This window comes from Heterodontus francisci, chromosome 36 (assembly GCF_036365525.1).
Source record: "Heterodontus francisci isolate sHetFra1 chromosome 36, sHetFra1.hap1, whole genome shotgun sequence".
Lineage (NCBI taxonomy): Eukaryota > Metazoa > Chordata > Chondrichthyes > Heterodontiformes > Heterodontidae > Heterodontus > Heterodontus francisci.
Genome location: NC_090406.1, coordinates 3969254 through 3994932, shown reverse-complemented (window position 1 = coordinate 3994932; position 25679 = coordinate 3969254). Strand labels below are relative to the sequence as shown.

Here is a 25679-nt window from a genome sequence, read left to right as displayed (position 1 = left end):
ATGCCAAAATGTTCCCTTTCCCTCCATTGCTACTACTTGACTCCAACCGTAAAAATCACCGAGCTTCCATTCTAGATTTCTGGTCATCCCACACCTCCCTAAAGGTGCTGGTTATCACTGCAATATAGGTTCCACACACACTGACTCTCACTGGGGTACTGGGTGCCACACGCACTGACTCTCACTGGGGTACGGGGTCCCACACGCACTGACTCTCACTGGGGTACGGGGTCCCACACGCACTGACTCTCACTGGGGTACGGGGTCCCACGCGCACTGACTCTCACTGGGGTACGGGGTCCCACACGCACTGACTCTCACTGGGGTACGGGGTCCCACACGCACTGACTCTCACTGGGGTACGGGGTCCCACACGCACTGACTCTCACTGGGGTACGGGGTCCCACACTCACTGACTCTCACGGGGGTACTCGGTGCCACACGCACTGACTCTCACTGGGGTACGGGGTCCCACACTCACTGACTCTCACTGGGGTACTGGGTGCCACGCGCACTGACTCTCTCTGGGGTACGGGGTCCCACGCGCACTGACTCTCTCTGGGGTACGGGGTCCCACGCGCACTGACTCTCCCTGGGGTACGGGGTCCCACGCGCACTGACTCTCCCTGGGGTACGGGGTCCCACGCGCACTGACTCTCACTGGGGTACGGGGTGCCACGCGCACTGACTCTCACTGGGGTACGGGGTGCCACGCGCACTGACTCTCACTGGGGTACGGGGTGCCACGCGCACTGACTCTCACTGGGGTACGGGGTCCCACACGCACTGACACTCACTGGGGTCCCACGCGCACTGACTCTCACTGGGGTACGGGGTCCCACACGCACTGTCTTTCACCGGGGTAGAAGTTTCCCAGCTACATGAATCACTCAGTTGTTTCAAACCACTACAAAAAATAACAAGGACCTCATGTCACATGATTCAGGAAAAAGGATCATAACCTCAGGGAAACTAGGGATGGGTAATAAATGCCAGCAATGCCCACGTCTCAAGGCAACAAGTTCCTGGAAAGGATATTCAGGTGGATCGCTGGCTTACAGCCAGGTTAATGATTGAATATCTCTGAGGGTGGTATATAATGGAATTGGGGAGGGGACCCTATTCCTGGACCGAGATGTCTGACTGAAAGAATGTCTTGCATTTCTATAAAGTCTGTCACATCCTCCAGACAAATCCCAAAGCACTTTAGAGGCAACTAAGTATTTTTTTGAAGTGCAGTCACTGTTGTCATGTCGGAAATGAAGGAAACAATTTGTTCGCAGCAAGCTCCCAAAAACAGCAATGTGATAAAGACCAGATTATCTCTCTTCATGATGTTGATTGATTGAGGGATAAATATTGGCGCAGGACACAGGAGAAAACTCCCCTGCTCTTCATCGAATAATGCCATAGGATTTTTATATCCAGCTGAGAGGACAGACGGGAACTTGATTTAACACCTTGTCCAAAGGAGAACACAACCAACCGTGCATGCTCCCTTGGTATTGTGCTGGGGAGTGTCAGCCTGGATTCTGTGCTCGAGTTTCTGGTTCGGGATTTGAACCCACAGCCTTCTAACTAAGAGTGTTATTAACTGAGCCACTGCTGATACTATGTAAGTGTGTTTGTGTCTGGAGTAATATCCTGTGAATGTTTCACTCTTTCTCTCTCATTGTCAATGGGATTTACTTGTTTGTTCCCTTATGCATCCACGTGGCTCAATAACACAATGGGCAAGGCATTTGACCACTCTGCCGTCTGGCGAGTGAATGAGTATGTTCCCTTCAGGGGAGACCCGAGGGCCAAACCAGGGCAGGACTGAGTTCTAAACGTTTGTTTCTTTTGAACAATATCCATCGATAGTAGAGGCTGGTCAGACCACATTGGGAGTAACTGGATTCAGTTCTGGACACTGCACCTCAGGAAGGATATATTGGCCTGGGAGGAGGGACAGTGCAGATTCACCAGGATGATAAAGGGGCTAAAAGGATTAATGATGAGGACAGGTTACATAGAGTTAGACGAGACTTGTATTCCCTTGAGTTTACAAGATTAAAGGGTGATCTAATTGAAAGTCCTGCATTTATATAGCACCTTCCACAACCTCAGGAAGTGATCTGTTTGAGGTATGTAAGATGATTAAGAGTTGATAGGGCAGATAGAGAAATATTTCTTCTGGTGGGGTGGGGGGGAGGAAGTCCAGAACAAGGGGGCAGAACTTTAAAATTAGAGCCAGGCCGTTCAGGGGTGATGTCGCACAAAGAGTATTGGAAATCTAGAACTCTCTGCCCCGAAAGTACTGCAGATGTTGGGACCAACTGGAGCTTTCAGAACTGAGGTTTTTTTGTTGGACAACAAGGTATATGGAGCAAAGGCGGGTAAATGGTGTGAGGATCAGCCATGATCTGCTAGAATGGCAGAATAGGCTTGAGGGGCTGAATGGCCTGTCTTCCATACAATGTTAATACACCTTTGTATTTGTAGCAGGCTGTTCTCTCGACATTTGGGCCCTGAGTTGAGAACAGTGATACTGTAATTGGTGAGTGTCGTTTTCTTCACTCTATACACCTTCACCCTCTGCCCACTATCCCCCGAAAGCCGATCAGCGCTGAAGGGACAGGCCAGGCAGGAGGAGGTGCCAAGAGGCTATTGACCGAGGATTGACGCTCAGTTCGCCTGACCCCCGACACTGACATTGGGTCTGATGTAGCAGATGGAAAGGCTGTTATTGATGGGCTGTCCTGTGAAATGGGTCCCTGGGTTCCTGTGAAGTGTGAGCACTGGGGACAAGCATCCACATTGAGCTGCTTACTGTTTCCATGGCAAAGTAAACCTTACCGTATGCTAGACACTAAAGACTCAAGTCTTTGCTAGGTAATGTAAATATGATTATCTACACTTGGGAAGTTGCCTTTGTTTTTTTTTATCAGATATGCCTTTCTAAAAGGGATGACCCTTTAGTTGTTTTTTCCCGCGTGTTGACTTTGGGGCAACTCCGTGTTAATTAAACAAAAGGCATAAGCATTGAGGATTAGAGATTACACAAACTAGAGTTGTATTCTCTGGAATTTAGAATGTTAAGGGGTGATTTTCTTGAAGTTTTCAAGATAGTAAAGGCGACAGATAGGGTAGAGAAAACTATTTCCACTGGTTGGGGAGTCTAGGACTAGGGCGCATAGACTAAACATTAGAGCCAGTCCTATCAGGAGTGAAATTAGGAAACACTTCTCCAAAGAAGTTTGGAATTGTCTTCCAATTGATGCTCAGTCAGTTGTAAATTTTAAATCTGAGATTTAGATTTTTATTAGATAAAGGTATTAAGGGATGTGGGGCAAAGGTGGGTCACAGATCAGCCAAGATCTCATTGAATGGTGGGACAGGCTCGAGGGGCTGAATGGCCTACTCCTGTTCCTAATGCAGCAGTGTAAACTTTACAAGGTAGAGAGATAATGCAATGATGATGTTTTCTTACATGAGCTAATATTTCGACTCCTTTAGTCTTGACCGTTTATCTCCCTTCATCCTCTTTTGTTCATTAAAGACCTGACATCAAACTTAGGACAGGAGGAGGCCATTCAGTCCCTCAAGACTGTCCAGTCAGATCATGGCAGATCTGTGCCTCAGCTCCAATTACTTTGCTCCACAACCCTTGATACCCCTTGCCCAACAAAAATCCATCCATCTCAGCCTTAAAAGTTCCAGTTGATCTCCAGCCTCCAGTTTTTTGGGAAGTTCCAGATTAACACTCCTCTTTGTGTGATGTCACCCCTGAACAGATTGGCTCTAATTTTAAGATTATACCCTCCTGTGCCGGACTCCTTCCACCAGAGGAAATAGTTTCTGTCTGGCTGGAATTTTACATTTGGGCGGGTCACCGGGACAGTTGGCCGGGCCCCAGTGAGGCAAGGGCAGTGGGGGGGAGGGGGTGTGGACTTTATTTCAGTGGGGGCGGTTGGGGCTTCGCGGGGGCACCCTCCGTGGTGCACTGGGTGCCCGATCAGGAAGGCCTCCCCCAGCCTGCAAGACCTGGCAGCCTTCTGAAATACCAGCAGCAGCAGGAGGAGGTTCTTATGTGACAGTTAATTGGCTACTTAAGGGTCTTGATTGGCCTGGGGTGGGCAGGCAGTTTCTCACCGCTGCCACCCTGCGTAAAATTGCAGCCGGGGTGGGAGGGCATCAGGAATGGTACCCCCTGCTTCCCACACAATTTTACGAACCCCCCCGCCACCAGCTCGTTCCTGTGCGTGGAGTCAGAGAAAATGGGTGAGATTCTAAACGAGTACTTTGCATCGGTATTCACCGAGGAGAGGGACATGACGGATGTTGAGGTTAGGGATAGATGTTTGATTACTCTAGGTCAAGTCGGCATAAGGAGGGAGGAAGTGTTGGGTATTCTAAAAGGCAGTAAGGTGGACAAGTCCCCAGGTCCGGATGGGATCTATCCCAGGTTACTGAGGGAAGCGAGAGAGGAAATAGCTGGGGCCTTAACAGATATCTTTGCAGCATCCTTAAACACGGGTGAGGTCCTGGAGGACTGGAGAATTGCTAATGTTGTCCCCTTGTTTAAGAAGGGTAGCAGGGATAATCCAGGTCATTATAGACCGGTGAGCCTGACGTCAGTGGTAGGGAAGCTGCTGGAGAAGATACTGAGGGATAGGATCTATTCCCATTTGGAAGAAAATGGGCTCATCAGTGATAGGCAACATGGTTTTGTGCAGAGAAGGTCATGTCTTACCAACTTAATAGAATTCTTTGAGGAAGTGACAAAGTTGATTGATGAGGGAAGGGCTGTAGATGTCAAATACATGGACTTCAGTAAGGCGTTTGATAAGGTTCCCCATGGTAGGCTGATGGAGAAAGTGAAGTCGCATGGGGTCCAGGGTGTACTAGCTAGATGGATAAAGAACTGGCTGGGCAACAGGAGACAGAGAGTAGCAGTGGAGGGGAGTTTCTCAAAATGGAGACGTGTGACCAGTGGTGTTCCACAGGGATCTGTGCTGGGACCACTGTTGTTTGTGATATACATAAATGATTTGGAGGAAAGTATAGGTGGTCTGATTAGCAAGTTTGCAGACGACACCAAGATTGGTGGAGTAGCAGATAGTGAAGGGGACTGTCAGAGAATACAGCAGAATATAGAAAGATTGGAGAGTTGGGCAGAGAAATGGCAGATGGAGTTCAATCCGGGCAAATGCGAGGTGATGCATTTTGGAAGATCCAATTCAAGAGTGAACTATACAGTAAATGGAAAAGTCCTGGGGAAAATTGATGTACAGAGAGATTTGGGTGTTCAGGTCCATTGTTCCCTGAAGGTAGCAACGCAGGTCAACAGAGTGGTCAAGAAGGCATACGGCATGCTTTCCTTCATCGGACGGGGTATTGAGTACAAGGGTTGGCAGGTCATGTTACAGTTGTATAAGACTTTGGTTCGGCCACATTTGGAATACTGCGTGCAGTTCTGGTCGCCACATTACCAAAAGGATGTGGATGCTTTGGAGAGGGTGCAGAGGAGGTTCACCAGGATGTTGCCTGGTATGGAGGGCGCTAGCTATGAAGAGAGGTTGAGTAGATTAGGATTATTTTCATTAGAAAGACGGAGATTGAGGGGGGACCTGATTGAGGTGTACAAAATCATGAGAGGTATAGACAGGGTGGATAGCAAGAAGCTTTTTCCCAGAGTGGGGGATTCAATTACTAGGGGTCACGAGTTCAAAGTGAGAGGGGAAAAGTTTTGGGGGGATATGCGTGGAAAGTTCTTTACGCAGAGGGTGGTGGGTGCTTGGAACGCGTTGCCAGCGGAGGTGGTAGACGCGGGCACGATAGCGTCTTTTAAGATGTATCTAGACAGATACATGAATGGGCAGGAAGTAAAGAGATACAGACCCTTAGAAAATAGGCGACATGTTTCGATAGAGGATCTGGATCGGCGCAGGCTTGGAGGGCCGAAGGGCCTGTTCCTGTGCTGTAATTTTCTCTGTTCTTTGTTCTGTGGCGGGGGGGGGGGGGGGGGTGCGTAAAATTGCAGCCTTTATCTACCCTACCAACTGCTTTAGATCACCCCTTAATCTTGTATACTAAAGGGAATACAATTAACGTTATGCACTTTACCCACTTATCAGAGGAGACTGTTTGTTTCTCCCTACTTGCTGTATTAAAACTCATCATTAATTTTGAACACCTCTATTAAATCTCCTCTTTCTCTGCTGTAAGGAGAGCAACCACAGTTCCTCCACGTAACTGAAATCCCTCATCGTTGGTATCATCCTCGTTAGCCTCCTTTGCACCGTCTCCAAGGCATTGACCTCTTTCCTGTAGTGTATGGCGCCCAGAAAAACATCACATCACTCCAACTGAGAGCAAGCCAGAGATTTGTAAAGGTTTAGGATAACATCCTTCATATATAGAATAACAGATACCCGGGAGTGAGTTACAGACTGGAATCTAATCGAGGGGTTCGGGGGGTTTATATATAGAATAACAGATACCCGGGAGTGAGTTACAGACTGGAATCTAATCGAGGGGTTCGGGGGGGTTTATATATAGAATAACAGATACCCGGGAGTGAGTTACAGACTGGAATCTAATCGAGGGGTTCGGGGGGGTTTATATATAGAATAACAGATACCCGGGAGTGAGTTACAGACTGGAATCTAATCGAGGGGTTCGGGGGGTTTATATATAGAATAACAGATACCCGGGAGTGAGTCACAGACTGGAATCTAATCGAGGGGTTCAGGGGGTTTATATATAGAATAACAGATACCCGGGAGTGAGTCACAGACTGGAATCTAATCGAGGGGTTCGGGGGGTTTATATATAGAATAACAGATACCCGGGAGTGAGTCACAGACTGGAATCTAATCGAGGGGTTCAGGGGGGTTTATATATAGAATAACAGATACCTGGGAGTGAGTTACAGACTGGAATCTAATCGAGGGGTTCAGGGGCTGGGGCAGGGGTTATTATAACTGCTGATATTTCTTTACCTGATTCTCTCATTGGTTGAAGCTGATGTTTTGAAATGGCTGTGAATCTGGCGATAATGTCAGGAGAATGAATGTGAGGTCGAACCCCCTGCCCGCCGACCCCCCTGCATTTCTGACAAACACACACACGCATCCCAGTCCCCACAGAGCGGTGTAACCATGGTAACGTAAGCAGAGCAGCATGAAAGGGTTAAAGCTGTAAGTCGGGACCAGAGGTTTTTCCATCTACAGAGTGACCTACTTTCATCCTGTAGCAGGATTGTGGCTGAATCCCAAGGGAATCTTTTCTCTCATTCCAGGCAAAACCTTCTGACTCCAGCATACTAAAATCTGCAAGCGTGGAATGGAAATTCAAATCCGCTCTCCCTGGGGCATTTGGGAGAGTCTCTCATCGTCAGGGGCTGAGGCAGCTGGGTTCAAAAAAAAAAGCAAATCTTTTTCCCCAGTTCCCTTCCCCCCACTACCGTCCCCCTCAGACATGCAGCAAGCTCTCCCAATTCTACAGCACAGAAGGCTTGTGATTTCTCTGCTGTCCTGGAGTGTTGAGATGGGGGGTTACCTCAGTAATATCACCGATCTCTAGCCCAGCCTCAGCTCATCTGACGCTGAAACCCTTCTCCATGCCTGTGTTACTATGCTCTCCTGGACAACCTCCCACCCTTAGAAACTTCAGTTCATCCAAACCGTTTCTGCTGGTGTCCTAACTCACCCCAAGTCCTGTTCACCCTTCACTCCTGTGTTCACTGATCTACATTGACATCTGGTCTTGCAATGCCTCGATTTTAGAAATTCCAATCCTGATTTCCCCATTAACTGGCACTCTCCCCTAATTTCCCCATTTACTGGCTCTCTCCCTCCCCCAGTTTCCCCATTTACTGGCTCTGTTCCCCCCAGTTTCACAATTTACTGGTGCTCACCTCCAGTTTCCCCAATTGCTGGCGCTCTTCCTCCAGTTTCCCCATTTACTGTCACTCTCATCCACTTCCCCCATTTAAGAACCAAGAACAAAGAAAATTACAGCACAGGAACAGGCCCTTCGGCCCTCCAAGCCTACGCCGATCCAAATCCTCTATCTAAACCTGTCGCCTATTTTCTAAGGGTCTGTATCTCTTTACTTCCTGCCCATTCATGTATCTGTCTAGATACATCTTAAAAGACGCTATCGTGCCCGCGTCTACCATCTCCGCTGGCAATGAGTTCCAGGCACCCACCACCCTCTGTGTAAAGAACTTTCCACGCATATCCCCCCTAAACTTTTCCCCTTTCACTTTGAACTCGTGTCCCCTTGTAATTGAATCCCCCACTCTTGGAAAAAGCTTCTTGCTATCCACCCTGTCTATACCTCTCATGATTTTGTACACCTCAATCAGGTCCCCCCTCAACCTCCGTCTTTCTAATGAAATTAATCCTAATCTACTCAACCTCTCTTCATAGCTAGCGCCCTCCATACCAGGCAACATCCTGGTGAACCTCCTCTGCACCCTCTCCAAAGCATCCACATCCTTTTGGTAATGTGGCGACCAGAACTGCACGCAGTATTCCAAATGTGGCCGAACCAAAGTCTTATACAATTGTAACATGACCTGCCAACCCTTGTACTCAATACTCCGTCCGATGAAGGAAAGCATGCCGTATGCCTTCTTGACCCCTCTTTTGACCTGCGTTGCCACCTTCAGGGAACAATGGACCTGAACACCCAAATCTCTTTGTCCATAAATTTTCCCCAGGACTTTTCCATTTATTGTATAGTTCACTCTTGAATTGGATCTTCCAAAATGCATCACCTCGCATTTGCCCGGATTGAACTCCATCTGCCATTTCTCTGCCCAACTCTCCAGTCTATCTATATTCTGCTGTATTCTCTGACAGTCCCCTTCACTATCTGCTACTCCACCAATCTTAGTGTCGTCTGCAAACTTGCTAATCAGACCACCTATACTTTCCTCCAAATCATTTATGTATATCACAAACAACAGTGGTCCCAGCACGGATCCCTGTGGAACACCACTGGTCACACATCTCCATTTTGAGAAACTCCCTTCCACTGCTACTCTCTGTCTCCTGTTGCCCAGCCAGTTCTTTATCCATCTAGCTAGTACACCTTGGAACCTATGTGCCTTCACTTTCTCCATCAGCCTACCATGGGGAACCTTATCAAACGCCTTACTGAAGTCCATGTATACGACATCTACAGCCCTTCCCTCATCAATCAACTTTGTCACTTCCTCAAAGAATTCTATTAAGTTGGTAAGACATGACCTTCCCTGCACAAAACCATGTTGCCTATCACTCATAAGCCCATTTTCTTCCAGATGGGGATAGATCCTACCCTCAGTATCTTCTCCAGCAGCTTCCCTACCACTGACGTCAGGCTCACCGGTCTATAATTATAATTATATATTTAGTGGCACTCCCCCCACCCCCCCCCCCCCCCCCGACCCCAGTTTCCCCATTTACTGGTGCGCCTTCCCAGTTTCTCCATTTATGGGCGCTCTCCTTCCAGTTTCCCCATTTACCAGCACATTCCCCCAGTCTCCCCATTTACTAGCTCTCTCCCCCCACTTGTACCATTTACTGGTGTTCTCCCCTAATTTCCAGCGCATTCCCCTGGTCTCCCCATTTACTGGTGCTGTACCCCAGTTTCCCCATCTACTAGCTCTCTCCTCCACTTTCCCTATTTTTTGGCACTTTTCTCCAGTTTTCCCATTTACTGCCGTTCTCCCCTAATTTCCCCACTTACGGATACTCTCCCCCAGTTTCCTCATTTACTAGCACTCTCCCCTAATTCCCCAATAATTGCCGGTCTCCCCCAGTTTTCCTATTTACTGGTGTTATTTATTTATTTTTTATTTAGAGATACAGCACTGAAACAGGCCCTTCAGCCCACCGAGTCTGTGCTGATCATCAGTCACCCATTTATACTAATCCTACATTAATCCCAAAACCCTCTCACATCCCCACCTTCCCTCAATTTCCCTACCTATACTAGGGGCAATTTATAATGGCCAATTTACCTATCAACCTGCAAGTCTTTGGCTGTGGGAGGAAACCGGAGCACCCGGTGAAAACCCACACAGTCACAGGGAGAACTTGCAAACTCCACACAGGCAGTACCCAGAATCGAACCTGGGTCTGTGAGCTGTGAGGCTGAGGTGCTAACCACTGTGCCACCTGTGTTCTCCGCTAATTTCTCCATTATCTGGCTCTCTTCCCCGTTTTCCCCATTTCCAGGTGCATTCCCCCTAATCTCCCCATTTAACACCACCTGCAAGTTCCCCTCCAAGTCACACACCATCCAGACTTGGAACTATATTGCTGTTCCTTCACTCTCACTGGGTCAAAATCCTGGAACTCCCTTCCTAACAGCACTGTGGGCGTACCTAACCCATATGGACTGCAGCGTTTCAAGAAGGCAGCTCACCACCACCTTCTCAAGGGCAATTAGGGATGGGCAATAAATGCTGGCCTCGTCAGTGACGTCCACATCCCACGAACGAATGAAAAACAAAATTCCTTCCTTCCTTAACCTGACAACATTTGATTCGGCCCCAGTCCGACTTGAGGTCTTTGGAATTCTCCAGTTTACTGGTGGGAATGGGGTTAATATTTGGAATTCTCCAGATTCCTGGTGGGAATGGGGTTAATATTTGGAATTCTCCAGTTTCCTGGTGGGAATGGTGTTAATATTTGGAATTCTCCAGTTTCCTGGTGGGAATGGGGTTAATATTTGGAATTCTCCCATTTCCTGGTGGGTATGGGGTTAATATTTGGAATTCTCCAGTTTCCTGGTGGGAATGGGGTTAATATTTGGAATTCTCCAGTTTCCTGGTGGGAATGGGGTTAATATTTGGAATTCTCCAGTTTCCTGGTGGGAATGGGGTTAATATTTGGAATTCTCCCGTTTCCTGGTGGGTATGGGGTTAATATTTGGAATTCTCCAGTTTCCTGGTGGGAATGGGGTTAATATTTGGAATTCTCCAGTTTCCTGGTGGGAATGGGGTTAATATTTGGAATTCTCCCGTTTCCTGGTGGGTATGGGGGTTAATATTTGGAATTCTCCAGTTTACTGGTGGGAATGGGGTTAATATTTGGAATTCTCCAGTTTACTGGTGGGAATGGGGTTAATATTTGGAATTCTCCGGTTCTTTGGTGAGTCTGGGGTTAACAGTTGTGGGTGTTGCTGTGCTCAGTATTTCCTGAGTTATGTTTGTATTGGCAGAGGCTCGAGCTCGTTATGGTGTCAGCAGCATTTGTCTTGTGAAACCAGTGATATTTTGGCTCAAGGCCAGGCCCCAAACAACCCAGGAGGAGGGAGTGGGGAGTGAGGGGGCACAGGGGAAGGGGAGGTGGAGTAGGTAGGGGGGGCAGTATTAAGGACTGTTACTGGTCCACACAGGATTGCATTTGCAGATCTTTTCCTTTTGCGTAAGCTGCTAGTAAAACTGTTGCAGCATTTTAAAGACGTAACTGAACAATGTAACTGAACAGGATGTTCTGTTACAATCTGCTCGTGTCCAAATACATTATCCAACTTTGAATTGTGCCTGTTCCCAGTCTGACTCTCGTTAGAGAAACCCCTGCAGCTCCCTTTGCATCTTGCGAAAGTGCTCATTCTCTCGTTTGAGAGTTAACTTCATATCCCCTGTATGGGCAGTAGAATCAGTTTTAACAACAACTTGCATTTATATAGCACCTTTAATGCTATAAGATGCTTCACAGGAGCGATTATAAAACAAAATTTGACACTGACCTTGTGATCCGATGTGGGGGGGGGGGGTCTGAAGATGGCTCCGGATGAGGCCCGCCACGGACTTTGATGGCGGCAGGGCCCAGCCTGATCCTCCCGGCGGCGGTGAGGCTCCGTGACGGCCCCGCCGTTGGGCGATGGGACCACAATTTAAATATGCAAATCAATAAAATTAATAATTTAAATACACTTGCCTTCAATCTTGAGGGCCAGCCGCGATCTTCGGCGCAGTGGCCGACACTCCCATGCCTTCACATCCCCGTCCGGGGAGACACGGCACCACGCTGGTGGGGAGGGGGGAAATGGGGTCTAAAACATGAAATGGGTGTCAGGATGGTGGGAAAGGTTGAACCTTAAACTTTGGGGGGGTGATGTTTGGGGGGGCGGCGGGGGGGAAGGTCAGATGTAAAAGGTCAATGTTTTGAGGGGGAAAGGCAAATAGTTATTGTAATTGTTATTGGGGCAATGGGAAAGGGGCATAAGAAATGTATTTATTTAATTTTGGGGGAATCTTTCTTTTAAATATGCCAGCAGGGCTGGTCTGCCCTGTGCTCAGGCAGCTGACCCCATTGCCGGGAACGGACTGTCCGCCCCCTCCACGTGATTGGCGGGGGGTGGGGCGCGCGCCGGCTATTTAAGTGAGCCGCCGCGCTTAAGATTGTCGCGGCTGTTTGGCGGGCCGCCTTGTTTTGAGCTTACCGCTGAGATCGGTGGCGGGCTCCTAAAATCCAGCCCAGGGAGTGGCTCTGCCATGGAGGCATTTGAAAATGAGGGTGAGAATCTTAAAATGGAAGTGTTGGTTAATTGGGAGCCAATGTGGGTGAGTGAGCACAGGGGTGATGAGTGAATGGGAGTTCGTGTGTGTGGGAATAGTAAGCTGACAGAGGCTATGTGCAATTTTTGATAGAATCCAGTCCTCACCTACCTGCCAGGTGTGAGTTTTAAATTTGAATTCTTTGCGATCTCTGCCCCAGTCCTGTCATCCCCCCCCTCTCCCCTGAACTTAGACACACACAGGGAAGAGTGCAATAAGCTTCATGGTGAGGGCAGTCCTGACACCCCAGGGCATTGAATGTTGGTACTGGGCATCTCAAACAGACCATGAGGCACAGAAAGCCAAGTGGGAAAATGATTGGACAACAGCTAAAATTAGCGCACTGGGAATCCCATCATCTTTCGCCCCACCTGCCCGGAGAAACGTTTATGGGGATAGTGCGGGAAGGTGGACTTGATGTAGAAAAATAGCCAGGATCGTATTCAATGGCAGAGCAGGATCAAAGGGCTAATTGGCCAACTCCTGCTCCTATTTCCTATGTTCTTATGTTGCTCGATCACTGACACTCACTGGGGTACGAATTCCAGTGGCACTGACACTCACTGGGTACGGATTCCAGTGGCACTGACACTCACTGGGGTACGGGTCCCACACGCACTGACTCTCACTGGGGTACGGGTCCCACAGAACTCTCTGATACTTCACCCAAGTGGCCCACTTCTTGACTCTGAACCCTGACAGCCAATGTCGACTGTCTAGATGACCCAGGATAACCAGACCCAGCCGACTTCTCCCTCACCCAACTCCCATATATGGTCTCTCGAAATATGTGCACAGGCATAAACCCACTCACGGTCTTGCGTGTTCACACACATGCTGTCTCACACCCACACACAGTCGTATGTTCTCACTCACTCACTCACTCACCACACACTTTCACTCACGCACTCACACACACTAACTCACTTGCGCTCACGCCTGCTCGCGCCCGCTCACACCCCCTCTCTCGCGCGCACCCCCTCTCTCGCGCGCACCCCCTCTCTCGCGCGCACTCACTCACACAAACACTCACACATTCACTTACTCACACTCACTGTCACTTATTCACTCTCTCACACACTCAGTCACTCACATGCACTCTCTCACGTGCACACTCACACACAAACAAACACTCCCACAGACACACACACACACCAATTATCCAATTGGATAAAAAATGGGCTTAAGGACAGAAAACAGTGAGTTGTAGTAAAGGGTTGTTTTTCAGACTGGGTGTTGGTAAACAGCGGTGTTCCCCAAGGGTCAGTGCTGGGGCCACTGCCTTTTTGCTATATATACGATGGATTCTGGAATACAGAGTAGAATTTCAAAATTTGCTGATGATACCAAACTTGGAGGTGAGACAAACAGTGAGGATGATATGAACCTCCTGCAACAGGGCATAGATAGGCTAGCAGAATGGGCAGAGAGGTGGCAGATGGAATTTAATACTGACAAGTGTGAGGTGATGCATTTTGGTAGAAGGCAGTTCTAAAGAGTGTGCAGGAAAAGAGGGACCTGGGGGTGCATGTGCATCGATCTTTGAAGGTGGCAGGACATATTGAGAGAGCGGTCAGTAAAACATATGGGGTCTTGGGCTTCATAAATAGAGACACTGAGTACAAAAACAGGGAAGTTGTGCTGAACCTTTATAAAGCTCTGGTTAGGTCACAACTACTGCATCCAGTTCTGGTCACCACACTTTAGGAAGGATGTGAGGGTCCTTGAGAGGGTGCAGAGGAGATTTACCAGAATGATTTCCGGGATGGGGGATTTTAGTTACAAGGTTAGGTTGGAAAAACTGGGATTGTTTTCCTTAGAGCAAATGAGATTGAGGGGAGATTTAATAGAAGTGAACAAGATTATGACAGGCTTAGATAAGTTAGACAAGAAAAAACAATCCTCATTAACTGATGGTACAAGGTCTAGGGGATACAGTTTGAAGGTTTTGGGCAAAAGATGCAGGAGGAATGTGAGGAAGAAATTTTTTACACAGCGAGTGGTAATGACCTGGAATTCGCTGCCCACAAGGGTGGTGGAAGTGCAAACAATCAATGAGTTCAAAAGAAAATTGAATGGGCAGTTGAAGGAAATAAATGTGCAGGAATACAGGGATCAAGAGGAGGAGTGGGACTGACTGGATAGCTCCATGGAGAGCCAGCATGAACTCGATGGGCCAAATGGCCTCCTTCTGTGCTATAAATGACTATGACTCAATTACTCTATGACACTCTCACACCTACACACTCTCGCACACAGACCTACGCACTCTTGGCTGCACACGCTTTCTCCTTTCCCAGTTCAGGGACTAACTTGTCATAGACCAGGAATGGAGACTGGGCTTATCCTTGTACCGGTCTCTCAATGCTGCACCAGCTGGTGCCTTTGCCTGCTGTGCATTGCAGGAGCTTGTGATAGATAATGTGATGGTACCTAGTCTGTTTGTGTTTGTTCGTTTTTCTCCTTGTGAGTTCTGCCGAATCGCCTGGCTGCTTTTGGTTTCATGTCTCCCAGACGCTGTTCCATAAATACTTAAAGAGATTGTTTAAAATATTCAGGCAAAAAACCCTACAAATTAAAGTCTCTCAACAGCTGGAGTGTTTGAGCTACATTGAGATCTCTGGTACAGTGTCAGTGTACCAGGGGTTACTCTCTAGCTCTCTCAAACCTGTAATTAATTTTTCAGCTAAATAGTTCCTGGTCAGTATTAACCTATATTTCAGTCTGCTTCGCTCACCTGTGATCATTGTCTCTCACTCTGTCTGGTCATTATATATACAAGTTATTGTTGCATGCCCTGTGTCTCTCCTCTCTCACTATCTCTCAGCCATTCTGTCAATATGTTACTGTCTCTCTTTTTCTGTCCTTTCTCTCTTTGTCTCCTCTTCTTTTTTGGTCTCTTTCTTTTTACCTCTGTCATTTCATTTCTCTGTGTCTCTGTTGGGTGGCTGACTGTTGATTTTTGAGTTCTCTGTCTCTCTCTCTTGTCCTTTTCTGTTTCTTTGTCTTTTTCTCACTCTTTCGTTTTTTCTATCTGTCTGTGTGCCTCTCTCTTTGTGTGTGTGTGTGTGTTTGTGGTGATCATCCCATCCCTGTTTGTATGTGCCTCTTTGTGTGTTCCCCTGAGTATGTGTGTGTCCGTGTATGTATGTGTCCCTGTCTGTGTGTGTTTCCCTGTATGTGACCCTATGTGTGTGTGTGTCTGTCCCATCTGTCACTCTTTGTACATGTGACGTCTCCCTGACTGTCACGTTGTGCTGCTCTGTTTTTGTAGCTCCCTCTGAGTCGGTGTCCCTCTTTCTGTCTGCCTGTCTCCCTCCCATTCTCTCCCTCTTTCTATCGCACTGATATTTGTTTCTTTCGTCTGTCTCACCCTCCCCTTCTCATTCTCCCTCCCACTCCAGAGACTTGAGTATTTAATCTAGGCTGACACTCCCAGTTCAGTACTGAGGGGGTAGGAAACACAGCAGCCAATTCGCACACTGCAAGGTCACACAAACTGCAATGTGATAATGACCACATCTTCTGTTTTAGTTGCTTGAGTGATAAATATTGACCAGGGAGAGCTTTCCTGCTCTTTTTCAAAATAGCAGCCATGGGATCTTTTAAGACTGCCTGAGAGGGCAGAGGAAGACCCAACAGACAGCACCTTTGACAGTGCAGCACTCCCTCAGTACTACACTAGGAGTGTCAGCCTGAATTATGAGGTTAGGTCTCTAGAATGGGGCTTGAATCCACAACCTCTGGCGAGAGAGCTGGCCACTGAGCTGAGGAAAATGCACTGCCTCACCCATTGCCAGAGGGGCACTGGAGTGAGGTTGTTGAAGAGCAGCAGAAGAGATCAGCGTGTATCCGACGCAGACACGATGGGCTGAATGGCCTCCTTCTGCGTCGTAATTTTTCTCTGGTGTACTTCTAGGGGTTTCCAACTCTAACTGGATGTATTCCAGGAGATTTCATCAAAAGATCTCCTGCCAACTGCCCCGTCCTCTCACTCTCCTCATTGGTCATTTGACATGTCCATCCTTGTCGCGCACAGCCAATCAGAAAGCAAACAGGCTCCTCCTTACCCTGATTGGATGATTCTTGACTCTAAGTCAAACAGTCTTTTCTTTTCCCCTCCCCTCCAACGCCAAGATATTTACAACTAATTAACAAAAGTGTTGAAAATTTTTGTTTGCCCCTATTCTCCTGGGCTTTGCTCTCAGCAACTGTCCTGGAGATTAATCTTGAATTTCTGGAGATTCCAGGACAACCCTGGAGGGTTGGCAATCCCTGGTCTACGCCCTTGGGCCCAGGCAGTAGGCATTCCATACAAAGGTTTCAATGAGCTCAGCTCCACTTGTGTCTATTTTGTGATTGAGTCATAGATTTGACTGTCCCATCAGGAGAGGTCAGGAGGTCTGGGGGGGGGGGAGCGGGTGGGGTGGTTCTAGAGTGATGTTAGTAACTTGCTGTCCGTGTCTGCAGTTGGAACAGGCTTGGGGGTAAAAAGGAGGAGAGCTGCTATCTGAGGATATTTTTCATCCTGTCTAGATATATATGACAGGGCATGGCAAATAATTTTCAGATATTGTGAGAATATACGAATTCAAGGATTTGGTTTTAGAATCAGTTCAATGTTATTTCCAATTTGAGCAGGAGAAACAGTTTTTGTCTTGCTTTAGTATTTTATCTTCGTTATCTACATATTGTGTGTTGTCTATTCTTTGGGATATATGTGTACGTATGCATCTATAGAATATATTTGCATACATAACTCAGACTGCAGTCTCTGCCGAGTTAATGAGATTCTGTGAAGTAGGCGCTGACTGTTTCAGAAGCCAGTCTGCTGCACAGGTCAACTTGCAGATTTAGGCCTCGTCTCCATGGCAACCCTGGCTTGCATATGTAAAGTCTGAGCACTTTGGGACTGCTGTAGACACTGAGCAGCCCCTCACCCACCTTGGGTTAGTCATCAAGAGCATAAACAATAGAGCAGAGGGGTTAACATGGAGACTTGGCAAATGGGCAATTAACCCCTTTGTTGCTGGATTTCTCCGTCCTGAAGACTATTGGAATGTCTCTGTCTTCACCCGGCCAGCAATTGCACACTGAAGTTGAGGCCCCCCCTGAATTGGAGCAGTGGGGCTTTAGGTTCTGGTAATTGCTGTACGCCTACCCCCCACCCCACCCCCATCCAAACATTGGGATTGTCCATCCATGCTCCGTTTAGGGAGGGTAGGGACCTGGGGCTAGGGGATGAAAACAGTCAGGAACCATCTTTAAGGTCGTCAATCCCCAGGATTGTCCTGAATTCTCCAGGAATTAAAGATTATTCTCCAGGATGTTGGTGTGAGCAACACCAGTGGAGAAAATGCTTATGGGCATTAAAAAAAAAGTAAGATTTCAGCCATGGCTCAGTGAGCAGCACTCTCTCACCTTTTGAGTCAGAAGGTTTGTGGGTTCAGAGACCCGAGCCCATAATCCAGGCTAACGCTCCCAGTGCAGTACTGAAGGAGTGCTGTACTGTCAGAGGTGCCGTCTTTCGATTAAACCGAGGCCCCATCCGCCCTCTCAAGTGAACCTGAAAGATCCCACACCCCCTATTTGAAAAAGAGCAGGGGATTTGTCTCCAGTGTCTGCAACTGCTGACGTAGCTAGGTAATTGTCACCATCTATTAACTTGCTGGTGCACTTGTAACTTGTAACTTTTAAGCTCTTGGCTAATGACCGACTTTCTCTCTTCAACATTTGTTTTCACGCGTGATAAATCATGATATCTGTAGTGTGACATCTGGGCCTGCTACTATTGCTCGTGGATACCCCCTGGAATTGCTCTCAATAAGTCAGTTCATTCAGGACAGGACAGGAAGGTTATATCATTTAATATGCAGTGTAGTATTCTGTTGCTAAGGCAGTGTTGGATTTCATTGGGTATCACTTGGGATAGAAACAGAAACTGCTTAAAATGCAAAGGCTGTCAATCAACATCTGGAAAAATGAAATACAGGTTAATGTTTTGGCTGAACGCCCTTCGTTAGACCTGAAAACTGAGCAATCAACAGTAAGGTTGCAAAAATAGAAACGTGGAAGTGAAACCCAACAGCATAGACCCAGTCCCAGAGAGGGAATCAGTGTGTTAAATTCCCTGCAAGTTGCTGAACAGAAAACAGGTGAATCATAGAATGGTTACAGCACAAAAGGAGGCCATTTGGTCCATCATGCCTCTGCCAGCTCTCTGCAAGAGTGTGAAGGATGTGGTTGTGTTAGCTTTTGTCTGCAGTTTAGAAACAGTCCACAGTTTAAGATTAATTTCCATCTGTAATGAAGTGTAAGGCACCTTGTGACATTTTTTCAAAGCTAAAGGCATGTTTGTACATTTTTAACTATATTAGTGAACCTCCTGTGGTATTGCTCACTGTGTTGGATGATGTTTTATCAGGGCCCCATTGCACCATGTAATGACAACGTATTATTCTGCTACTCAGGTGTGTGTATCCCTTTGAGGCCACACATTTTAATTGCTGTAAAGTAAACACTGGGTGATGTGTCGGAGTTTGAGCTGCTGGTCACGCCCAGCTTTCACTCTCTATTTGTGAAATGTAATAAGGCAAATCCCTAAGAGACTACAGATATTCTGAGTCCTGCATTAAATGATTGCTTCCTTTTCTTTATATTTTCTTCGAAAAGCAACATAGCAATGTGTTACGACAAGGTTCCCTTCCAGCCTTTACCTGGTCTTACCGTAACAGGGTTTAATTTTAAACACACCATGTTTTAGCTCCCCCTTGGTGAATCCTTGTTCACCGCTTTCCAATTATAAGACAAAGAAACCAGCAAAATCAGGCTTTCCCAGTTTTAGTTTTAGTTTTAGAGATACAGCACTGAAACAGGCCCTTCGGCCCACCGAGTCTGTGCCGACCATCAACCACCCATTTATACTAATCCTACACTAATCCCATATTCCTACCACATCCCCACCTGTCCCTATATTTCCCTACCACCTACCTATACTAGGGGCAATTTATAATGGCCAATTTACCTACCAACCTGCAAGTCTTTTGGCTTGTGGGAGGAAACCGGAGCACCCGGAGGAAACCCACGCAGACACAGGGAGAACTTGCAAACTCCACACAGGCAGTACCCAGGATTGAACCCGGGTCGCTGGAGCTGTGAGGCTGCAGTGCTAACCACTGCGCCAAAGAAGGAAAATAGAAATTTATTAAACTTAAACTCTAATTCGGTTCACGCCTACACGTCGTGCCCTACGCTAGCAGGCATACGCGATATACACATGCAAATAGAGACAGAAAAGAGTAGAAGAAAAACAAAGTGGAAAGGTTTGAGGCAATATCGGAAGAGTTGTTATTCTGGTTCTTCGCGCTCACTGTAGAGTCCTTGATTGTAGGTAGATCTTGGGGCCCAGTATTCTTCTTAAACCTTGTTCACTGTAGGAGACTTTTCTGTCTTGGGGTTCATGTGTCTACAGTGGGTTTTGGAATTCCATGCAAAAGAGATGGGAGTAGCCAGGAGAGGAGAGGAGCATTCTGCTTTCTGACGGCTCTCCGTTCAAAACTACAATTCAGAAAACCCCAGGTTGCCAAGCAGGTTAGTCATGTGACTAACTGATCTGACCATGTCTTGGCTCTGTGTATTGTGTGGATCAGGGAATGGTCCTTTGTCTACAAACATTGTCTGGTAATATGCAAAAATGTCTTTCCAGCCAGGGGCCTGGCAACCCCTTGTCACAGGCCTTCTCTTTTTCCCCGCAACAATTTGAAATTTAATGTCCGTGTGGTGAAATTACTATGCCTCATTCTTGGCAGGTGGGGGCCTGCATGACAAATGTCAGTGAAGTGTGGTAGAAATGCAAGCAAAGGACACTGTTCTCATGTTATGACTTTTATTAAAATATACTGGTGAATGTTACATTTCAAGCATCAATAAAATATTAATGTTAATCATCAGAAAGCTAGTAAATCAATAAATCACTCGGCTCTCAGCTGCCAATTTAGGAGTCATTAAATCACCATAAAAAATTCATAGTGAGTGATAATCTTGTGAGCATCGGGGAAGGTTTAAATGGTGACGCACCCTTGACGTATAGCACAATTGCCAGCCAATCAGATCAGTTGGAATGCAGGGCTGGTAGTTTTCCAAATCAATTGGATTGGTTGGATGGCAGGTTTGTAGCTTGATGGAACCAATTAGATGTTACCTCTCCACTGCTGGCCTTGCACGGGTTGGAGGGTTTTAAGATGAGCTGATGGTTTCTGAGAGGCACAGTTACATGTTTGCTTATTGAGTGTTTACCCCAGAAAAAGCTGTATTAAATGAACTGCTAATTTATTTTTTAAATCCTGTCAATTTCTTCAGGATGTATGGTGTAGAGTTGTCTAATGTAAAGGTTTATCCCCCCCAGTTGTAGCGGGTTTTTGAGATAAGGTGGATGTGAAAGTATTAATTACTTTATTTCACTGCTTACAAAATTGCCAGTCTTTGGGAGTATTGTAGGAAGTGGCCTTAGAGTGGGACTAGAGATTTCCATATATAGGGTTTTCCCACAGTGTAATGCCTGTAATGTGAATCAGACTGATGATTGTTTTGTAGGTGAGTGTAGTTTTTTAAAAGAAATTTGTTCATGGGATGTGGGCGTCACTGGCTAGGCCACCATTTAAGGTGCAAGGTCCTCCCACCAAAGTGAACTGAGGGGCTGGACCCATGGGAAACCCCTCGGGCTGTATACACCAGATATGGGTTTGCTGTAAAATGCACACAGCATGTAAAATGGAATGGAAGGGTTGTGAGGCAACTCACTCCTGTTTCGAAGAAAACTGATTTCCTTTGCACTTTTTGGAATGTCAACTTGGTGCTGTTTTGAATTGTTTTGTAGTACATTTTTTTACAAATTTTTATGAATAAAGTATATTTTGGGGAAAAAAAGGCCAGCATTTATTGCCCATCCCTAATTTCCCTTGAGAAGGTGGTGGTGGTGAGCTGCCTTCTTGAACTGCTGCAGTCCATGTGGTGTAGGTACACCCACAGTGCTGTTAGGAAGGGAGTTCCAGGATTTTGACCCAGCGACAGTGAAGGAACGGCGATATAGTTCCAAGTCAGGATGGTGTGTGTCTTGGAGGGGAACTTGCAAGTGGTGGTGTTTCCATGCAACTGCTGTCCTTCTAGGTGATAGAAGTTGTGGGCAGTGTCTCTATTATATTCTGTAATGTAAGGAATGACATCATTATTCAATTAGAGGACACGATGGGCTGAATGGCCTCCTTCTGTGCTGTAACAATTCTGTGATAAGAAGTTGCAAACCCAAGACTGGAGGCCGAGTTAGCTGTACCTGGGAGCATGGAACTTGGCTGCTTTATCTGTTGCTGCTGACCACGTTTCCGTCTACTTTAATGTTTGCAGTGTATATATTCATTTTTATTTAAAGTACAAGTTAAACGCCCAATGACCTGGTCATCATTTATCCCTCAACCAACATCAGTTTAAAAAAAACAACAGATTATCTGCTCATTTATCTCATTACTGTTAGTGGGACCTTGCTGTGCATAAATTTGCTGCCACATTTCCTACATTACAACAATGACTCCACTTCAGAAAGTAATTCACTGAATCCAAGCGCTTTGGAATGTCCTGTGGTGGTGAAAGGTGTTAAAGAAATGCAAGTTCCTCTTTCCAGATTTTTCTTTCTGTTTCTCTCTCCACTTTCTTTTACTTTCCTTTCATCTCCTTTCTTTCTCTGTTGCTTTCTCTTTGTCTTTTTTTCTCTTCCTTCCTTCCATTCTGTCTCCTGATTTCTTTATATTTGACTCCAAAAGTCTGGAAAATGGACCAAAGAGAGTGCCAAAGAATCTGTAACTGCCAGTCACCATAAACTGGTGCATTCTCCATGGCAACACCTCTAACAATCAGAGTCCACTTGCCAACCAATCAGCACTCTCTTCTCATGCAGTATAAATTTGTTATTTTCCCTTATATTGGTATTCTTGTGGGTTGTTCTGATGAGTGCAACACGAAAAGCTTCGACAAAATGTCTCAATTTCCAGCAATACTCAAGTTCTGTACTATCAAATGACAATCTGTGTTGTAGTTGGGAGGGGAGGGGGAGGGTTAGGGTGGGTGCAGGTGGAACGAGGGGTAGGGGAAAAGGTGGGGGTGGAGCGGGTTGGGGCAAGGTAGGGTGGGGGGTGGAGACAAAGCAAGGGATGACGGGTAGGGAGGGCTTGGGGTGAAGGAAGGGGTGAGTTGGGGTAAGGGTGGGATGAGGGGGATAGGGGTAAAGGTGGGGGAGGGTGGGTGGAGTAGGAGCAAAGGAGGGTAGGGGTGAAGGTGGAGGCAGGGACAGGGGAGGGATGAGTGTGTACTTGCCTGTTCACACGCAGGGTGCTGCAGTGCTGCAGATCCATATGGGACTGCACAGGAGTCAGTGACTCAGTAAATGGACGGGAGGAGAGAGGGGATATCGAATATTCTAAGACCTTGTCAGGTTGAATTGTTAGTAAGTGAGAATTTGATTTGAATGCTGGAATTGTAGAGGCAATTGTCGGTGTTGTTTAGTTTGCCGTGAGTTCGAGGCGTGGTGAGGGGATTGAGAATGTGAGGAGAGATCTCTCCAGTCTCACCGTCCCCCGTGAGCCCTGTGCATACACCAGGGTCATTTTACTTAAAGAAAGAAAAGAAAGACGGAATTGCATTTCTGTAGCACCTATCAGGACATCTATACATGCTTTACAGCCAATGGAGTTCTTTTTGAAGTGTAGTCACGGTTGTAATTTAGGAAACATGGTAGCCAATTTGTGCACAGCAAGATCCCACCAACAGCAATGAGATCATGACTAGATAATCTGTTTTTACTGATGCTGATTGAGGATAAATTTAAACTTAAATCCGGGCAGTGTGTCAGTTGGTCTCAGTTCAGCAAAGATCTGCTCATTGCAATTTATAAGGTGCAGCTGTTCGTACAATCTTACGTCGCAGGAGGCCATTCAGCCCATTGTGCCTGTGCTATTCGATTAGTTTGACTCCCCCTGCTCTTTCCCAGTAGCCCTGCAAATTTTTCCCCTTCAAGTATCTATTCAATTCCCTTTTGAAAGTTACTATTGAATCTGCTTGCACTGCCCTTTCAGGCAGCGCGTTCCAGATCACAACAACTCACTGTGTAAAACAGATTCTCGTCTCCCCCTCCAGTTCTTTTGACAGTTACCTTAAAATTGACTTCTCCTTTGTCCAGCTTAAGCTGTTGATACCACTGAGTGAGAAAACCATCCCACATGTTATGGGACATCTCAGGAGGGTTAGGGAGGTAGGGAATTGGGGAGGAGGTGGAGGGGTCAGGGTGCGATTGATGACCTTTGCTCTGTGAATCGTAACTAATTGTGCAAAGACTAACACTGCAGCAAGGCTTTCTGGCAGTAAAAACCCCGCAGCGGAACAGTGAGAGGATTTTTGGTTAAATCCGTGTCTCTGATCTAAGCAGTTCCTGGTTTTAGAGATCAAACCTTTGAATTCATGGGGTCGGATTAAAGAACAGAATTATGTGACGGAGTTTTACTCCCCTGCTCCCCTGAGGATGCTGAATCTCGCAGACACAGGGTGGGACTTCTCCGTCTGCTGCCTTTATCACTTGACCCAGGCTGTCAGAAGGCTATTCCACCAAGCGAGGCATCACAGCTGAAGGTGAACATATTTTCCCAGACACCTTCCCACTGACCCCATGTCCAATCACTTTCTATTGGGGTCACCAAAAGTATAGGCTGATGGGTCGGTAATTGGCCGGGCTGGACTTGTCCTGCTTTTTCTGTATAGGACATACCAGGGCAATTTTCCACATTGCAGGGTAGATGCCAGTGTTGTAGCTACACTGGAACAACTTGGCTAGGGGAGTTGCTTGTTCTGGAGCATAAGTCTCCAGTACTATTGCCGGAATATTGTCAGGGCCCATAGCCTTTGCAGTATCCAAAGCCTTCAGTCATTTCTTGATATCACCCCGAGTGAATCAAATTGGCTGAAGTCTGGGATCTGTAATGCTGGGGACTTCAGGAGGAGGCCGAGATGGATCATCAACTTGGCACTTCTGGCTAAAGATTGTTGCAAATGCTTCAGCCTTATCTTTCGCACTGATGTGCTGGACTCCCACATCATTGAGGATGGGGATATTTGTGGAGCCACCTCCTTCAGTTAGTTGTTTAATTGTCCACCACCATTCACGGCTGGATGTGGCAGGACTGCAGAGCTTAGATCTGATCTGTTTTTTATGGGATCACTTAGCTCTGTCTATCGCATGCTGCTTACGCAGTTTGGCATGCAAGTAGTCCTGGGTTGTAGCTTCACCAGGTTGACACCTCATTTTGAGGTATGCCTGGTGCTGCTCCTGGCATGCCCTCCTGCACTCTTCATTGAACCAGGGTTGGTCTCCTGGCTTGATGGTAGTGGTAGAGTGGGGGATATGCCGGGCCATGAGTTTACAGATTGTGGTTGAGTACAATTCTGCTGCTGCTGATGGCCCACAGCACCTCATGGATGCCCAGTTTTGCATTGCTAGATCTGTTCAAAATCTATCCCATTTAGCACGGTGATAGTGCCACACAACACGATGGAGGGTATCCTCAATGTGAAGGTGGGACTTCGTCTCCACAAGGACTGTTGGGTGGTTATTCCTACCAGCACTGTCATGAACAGATGCATCTGCGGCAGGCAGATTGGTGAGGATGAGGTCAAGTATGTTTTTCCCTTTTGTTGTTTCCCTCACCTGCCGCAGACCCAGTCTAGCAGCTATGTCCTTTAGGATTCAGCCAGCTCGGTCAGTAGTGGTGCTACCGAGCCACTCTTGGTGATGGACATTGAAGTCCCCCACCCAGAGTACATTCTGTGCCCTTGCCACCCTCAGTGCTTCGTTCAAGTGGTGTTCAACATGAAGGAGTACTGGGTCATCAGCTGAGGGAGGGCAGTCGGTGGTAATCAGCAGGAGGTTTCCTTGTCCATATTTGACCTGATGCCATGAGACTTCATGAGGTCAGGAGTCGATGTTGAGGACTCCCAGGGCAACTCCCTCCCTACTGTATACCACTGTGCCACCACCTCTTCTGGGTCTGTCCTGCCGGTGGGACAGGACATAGCCAGAGATGGTGATGGTGGTGTC

General features: G+C 47.0%; 1 protein-coding gene and 1 long non-coding RNA gene across 4 annotated transcripts in view; one reads left to right on the top strand and one right to left on the bottom strand.

Annotated features, from left to right (window-relative positions):
* Positions 1-25679, top strand: part of LOC137351514 (single-stranded DNA-binding protein 2-like) — a 109951-nt gene that overhangs the window by 7971 nt on the left and 76301 nt on the right. The window lies entirely within an intron of this gene.
* On the bottom strand, positions 20416-23863 carry LOC137351340 (uncharacterized). The gene is made up of 2 exons (XR_010969489.1): positions 23745-23863; positions 20416-21747 (listed from the first exon to the last, which is right to left on the bottom strand). It is a non-coding gene; the product is annotated as an uncharacterized lncRNA (long non-coding RNA).